Consider the following 5,631-nt stretch of genomic DNA (forward strand, 5'->3'; position numbering starts at 1 on the left):
ACAATATAATATAATGAATTGTTCGATATAGTTTGCATGCTATTTTTCTCTGTTTTTTCCAGGGCTCGAGGGAAGCTGATGTGCAATCCTTTAACAAGATGATCATAAATTGCAGAACAATAAACAGCCCTTGAGATTTTTAGATAGTGTGTTGTTAGCATGCAATCCATCTTGGGAAACTTGATTTAATACCTCAAAGGAACATCTCTGACAAGGCTCAACATTGTTTTAAACTGCTGCTAAATCAATTAGTACATTGGAGAATCCTAATGTCTCTGCCTCTTTCCTAGCCCATCCCAAGAACATCGGCTGGTTATTTTGTAAAGCAAAAGATTTAGGGAGCCCCTGCATGGATGCACTTGGGTTCCCCTGGAAAACATTAAAGGTGATCCTGCATGAAAGGAAGGATCAGCCAGCCTCCCTAAATCATCAAGATCAGTGAGGGTGTCATCTTCAAAATTCATTTCAATTTTTCTAAATTACCCTTCTTGTGGCCAAGAAGGATAAATTTAGATAAAAGGTAATTATTATTCTAAAGTCAAGACTATAAGTCAAGTACCCTTCCCCTCCAAAGTGTATATATATTTGCTTTTATTTACACATTTCTTTTGGTGTATATAATGTATCTTGTAACTATGTATATTCATATTATATTGGAGAACCTCAAGACATTTATAGATATTGTCTAATCCTCACACATCTATTATCTCATAAATGTTAAAAAAACAACAAAAACAAAACCCACCCTGTGGAAAAAGAGATGTCAACAATTCTTAGTTCATGATAGATCATTCATTTCTTTTTTCTACTGCATGAAATGTAATAATTAAAGTAACAATTGCTATGCAAGGAGGATCATGACCTCCCCTTAAATTTTATGGTATTTCCTGCTTTTCTTAAATGGTGTCCTTTTATTTTTCTACATTAATTTACTGAAGACAATTCTCGGGCAATTCCTCATCTTTCTTTCTATCTTTTGTTATGGTGCAATACTCTTGCTTTTTCAATATCCCCCAGACCCAGCTGGCCGCTGTTGCCTGCAGGGTGAAATCACAGATTGTGTTGAGGGGAGACACCCAGCTGTACCCCTCAACCATGCTTTCCAGGGCAAGTTCACTCCACTTATGCATCTGGGACTAACTGGCTGGATTAAGAAACAAAGCGAAATAAACAAAGCAGTTAATCAGTCCAACTAAAAGAAACTTTTCGTTTTCCCTTAAACAACAAGGCCAAGTACCTGTTTTACCTGACTTATTAAAAAAAAAAAAAAAAAGCAGCAGCCTGTTCTGGCGATGTGTAAACACAGTCAATGTTTTCCTCAGCCCAAGGTTAGTTTCCTCTGACAAACGGATAATTTCAACATTTTATGTCTGTTCTTTCCTTTAAAGATGCATAGGGTATGCTTTTCTGGAAGCCATCTAAACTTCATATTAACTCCCATACATAATGGGAATCCTCACCTTACTTGCTCCCTATGTAATGGAAAGCCAAAAGGTAAAAGCTTTTTTCTCCCCTCTCCAAATAATTGAATGAGTATTTAAGTAGCCTGGTTCATAATTTAGAGTCAGGACGAAGCTCATTTTTCTCATCCATAAGAACTACGAACAGTGTTATATTTTGCTTTCTTTATAATGTTATTTCTAGACAAAGTGAGAAACAATCAATTTCTAAATTACATCTCTTGTTTCGCTCTATTGCTCCTTTTTGGGGCTGTTAGTACAGTTAAATAATACATTACAATATAACTAACAATAATTGCTCGTGTGTTTTAAAAATTTATCAGTCCCATGTGTATATTTGTTCGGTCTCACTACAATACTATAATGCAATCTGGCAGATTATCCTCATTTTATGTAAGGAAAAATGGAGGCATAAAGTGGAGAAGCAGCCAGAGGAACAGGAAAAAGCCAAGGCCAAAGTCAGGTAATTTAAATATTTTAATGCTTTTGTAGGGTTTTGATTGGAAAAGAGGCTTAGCGTAAAAATGGAGAGAATGTTTTGGTATGAGGTGTCTTTTAAAAATTAGCCAAGAGTTCATTCTCACACTTTTTCTCTTTGTCCTCTGAGGTATCAATGAAACTTTAGTACATACTGGCGCTTGCCAAATTCAGCTGTATTTAGCTCAGTAGTCCTTAATAAAAGAAGTGATTCTGGTCGCAGAATTGGTTTCAATAAATCCTATTCCCGCGTTATCTTTCATGGAACCTAAATGACATCTTCCTCATAGTCAAACCTTTCAATGATTTCAAAACCAAACAGGACTTGCCACACAGCAGGGGCTCCAAGGTTAGTACCTGTTTCATTGATTGTTATAGAAACCACTCTTGTTCAAAACATGAACTCCCAAGATATAAGGGGGAAAAATGACATGGTAGAGCTTCTTTCTTGTCATTTCCTTTCTGTCCTGGTCCTATTCAAGTGTCTTTTCTACAATTTTCTCCTTTCACCTCATTCAGATGTATCTCTGTAGCACGGTCCGACCCCATTTTTAAGTAATCAGAGGCTCATGGCTCAGTGTGTAGGTTATTCTGGTCCACTATTATCATTACTTCCTGAAGCTTTTGGATGCCCTAGTACCATTCCTTTTCTTGTTAGTGTCTTTATCAGAAAGTGAAAACAAAAAGGCACTGAATTGAAACCAGTTTGGTTTGTGAATTTCTACTTCTATAGAGCCTTCCCAAAATGAATGGTTGAAAGGTTTATTCTCTTCACTGGAGTAATCCAAACTTTATATACCATGAACACAGACAGTTAATAGTTAGGTTTTTAAAAAATAATCATATCTTCAAAAATGCTTTCTATCTACCCATTTCCAAGTTCCTGTTATTCAACAAACATTTCTTGGTCATTTTGTTTTATTAGTTGCTGTACGTAAAAAATTTTAAAGTGGAGACAACACAAAATGCTCTAATACAAGGTAGTATATTATATTAGTATAAAAGTATATTAATTAAATGCTACATATTACATTAATTAATTTATCTATGCCAAAGTGGGCATAGAAAATTAATTCTCTGGGAGAATCTAGGAAGATTTTATAGGGGAGGTGGGTTTTGAGTTTGGTGTTGAACGATGGAATTAGATTGTAGACTTGAATACTAAGCTAAAACATTGATTTTATTCTATTGTAAAAGAAAGGATTGACTTAACCTTTGGAACTTTAATATCTCCATCTGTATTACCAAATCGAACATAAAACATGAAATGATATTGACCTGTTAAATGGTAGGAAGACATACCTGGCCTGGGGCAATGACTAGACTCTGAATACAAGCACTCTCTCCACAAGGATGACAGCACCCGAAGGACAAGACTTGCTCCGCAAATTACATGCAAGTTGGAAAAATTAAAAAAAAAAAAAAAAAAGAAAGAAAAAGAAAGGTGTCACCGGTGATTTTTAAAGGTAGAGAATAAGAGGATCCCACGACTTAATTCATAACATTTAAGTTATTCTCTAATTGCTTTCTAAAATTTCCTCCAGCCTTTTGATATTTAGATTACCTTTTACTTAGATTATCTTTTATTATCCTGTAATAGAACATGTCTGATTCTTTGACTTATCTCTCAAGTAAAAACTGGAACTTGCAAGTCAGAGTAACCGGATGATGCTTTTAAAAAGCAATGCCATCAAAAGCATTTGAAATTAGTCCCATTTACTTTAAATACAGGATTTTTACAAATGGATCTTAATAAACAGTCTGAAGGTAATAGATATGTTAAACTGCAGAGTCCTAGTCATCATCATTGACTCTCCACACAGAGACCCTTTACCAATTCAAATGCCTTTCTCAGACGCTTGCAACGCCTCTCACGATCAGTTACTATATTAATTACTTTACTCTTACCCCCAATTTTTCTGAATATATATTAGTTTCCAAGTACTCTGCCAGGAAGTGAGGACAGGAGGATAGGAAGTGCCTAACCCATCTTCAACGATCATAAGTTTTTCTTTCTGTGTGTGATTCTGAAGCATTTATTGCCCTGATGGTGCAGGGTGATCACTGGGCAGCGTGGCTGCAGCCCACCTCCTCCCTTCCCCCCACGTGCTTTTACACAGGTGTGTAAAGGGGACCCTTTTATTGCAAAGAGATTTTCAGTCTCTCAGGGAATAGAACCAGGGGCTTTTCTCCGGCCTCAGTCTCGGGCACTGGCTTTCAGAGAGAGTTTGTACTTCCCTGTCATCTCCTTGGGCAACGGCACGAGGCCCGGGCAGGACACCTGCCCCTTCATCTCACAGATGCACTCCCACTTTCAGGGCCCAGAGTGGGCTGGGTGAGAAAGCTGACTTTTCTCCTGTTCCTCTTTCCTGAGGGTTTCCTCATTCTTCCCCAGAATCTTTTTGATGTGCTCCACGATCTGCTTATTGCTCTTGGTCTCCACGCCCACGAGGACTTGCTCCCCAGAATCCCAGTAGAACCGCAGGAAGGGTGTCAGCGTCATGTGCTTAAACATCATGATCTGCACCCAGGGGTCCTTGTACTGGATCGGAGGTATGTTGAAAACCACGAATTCCCTGGCGCCTTCGCCGAGCTCCCCGTGCGTGTTGTAGTTCACCGTCATGACCTTCACGAGTCCTTGAACACCACGTCTCCCTGGCGCAGGTACTGCGGGGTGCAGCGGATCGGGAAGCGGCCCGTCACAGGCACGGGTGCGACGGAGGAGCCGGACCCCCTGCCGCGAGCCCAGCAGCGCGAAGAGACGAGCGCAGCCGATGCCTCCAGGGCGGCCCTCGCGCAGCTTCTCCAATGATCATAATTTTTAAATGAGATTTTTCTGAAATGAAAATACTTGAAGGCAAGAAACATGTCATATATATACATCTGTATATCCGCAATAGCTATGAGTACTAGCAAGTTACCTAATTTCTCTGGATCTCATGTTGATTTTTCAGAGGGTTATCTTGGGAATTAAATGAGTTAGTGTATCTAAAACTCATCATAAACACTCACATATTATACAGGCATACCTCGTTTTACTGTGCTTCGCTTTACCGTGCCTCACAGATATTGAGTATTTTACAAATTGAAGGTTTGTGGCTACCCCGAGTCGAGCAAGTCTACCGGCGCCGTTTTTACTAAAGCATTTGCTCACTTTATGTCTTTGCGTTGCATTGTGGTAATTCTCTCAGTATTTCAACTTTTTCATTTTTATTATATTTGTTATGGTGATCTGTGGTCAATTACCTTTGATGTTACTACCGTGACTCACTGAAGGCTCAGATGATGGGCAGCATTTTTTAGTAGTAAAGTATTTTTTAATTAAGGTGTATGTACATTGTTTTTTAAGACATAATGCTATTGCACAATTAATAGACTACAGTATAGTGTAAATGTAACTTATGTATGCACTGGGAAACCAAAAAAAAATGTGTGACGCGCTTTATTGTCATGGGTATGAAACAGAACCCACAATATCTTTGAGGTATGCCTGTATTTATTGTGCAGAGTAGATGTTCTATTGAGGTTTAGTGAAATGAATGACTAATTTAATTGGGCCCTCTCTGCAGTTTCTAGATTGAGAATTAACTTCTCACTTACCAAACGAACTTATTTTTAATTAAAGGCTACTTGCTAATATCACATTTCATTGACACTGAAATGCAGATATGTTGCTGTCATTACAGAAGTTGAC

General features: G+C 38.3%; 1 pseudogene across 1 annotated transcript; it reads right to left on the bottom strand.

Annotated features, from left to right (window-relative positions):
- Nucleotides 1–4,134: 4,134 nt before the first annotated feature.
- On the bottom strand, nucleotides 4,135–4,805 carry LOC307194423 (small ribosomal subunit protein mS25-like; annotated as a pseudogene). Its single transcript has one exon. The product of its transcript is annotated as a small ribosomal subunit protein mS25-like (transcript).
- Between the last annotated feature and the right edge of the window lie 826 nt (nucleotides 4,806–5,631).

This window comes from Stenella coeruleoalba (genome assembly GCF_951394435.1).
Source record: "Stenella coeruleoalba genome assembly, chromosome: 11".
NCBI classification, from domain to species: domain Eukaryota; kingdom Metazoa; phylum Chordata; class Mammalia; order Artiodactyla; family Delphinidae; genus Stenella; species Stenella coeruleoalba.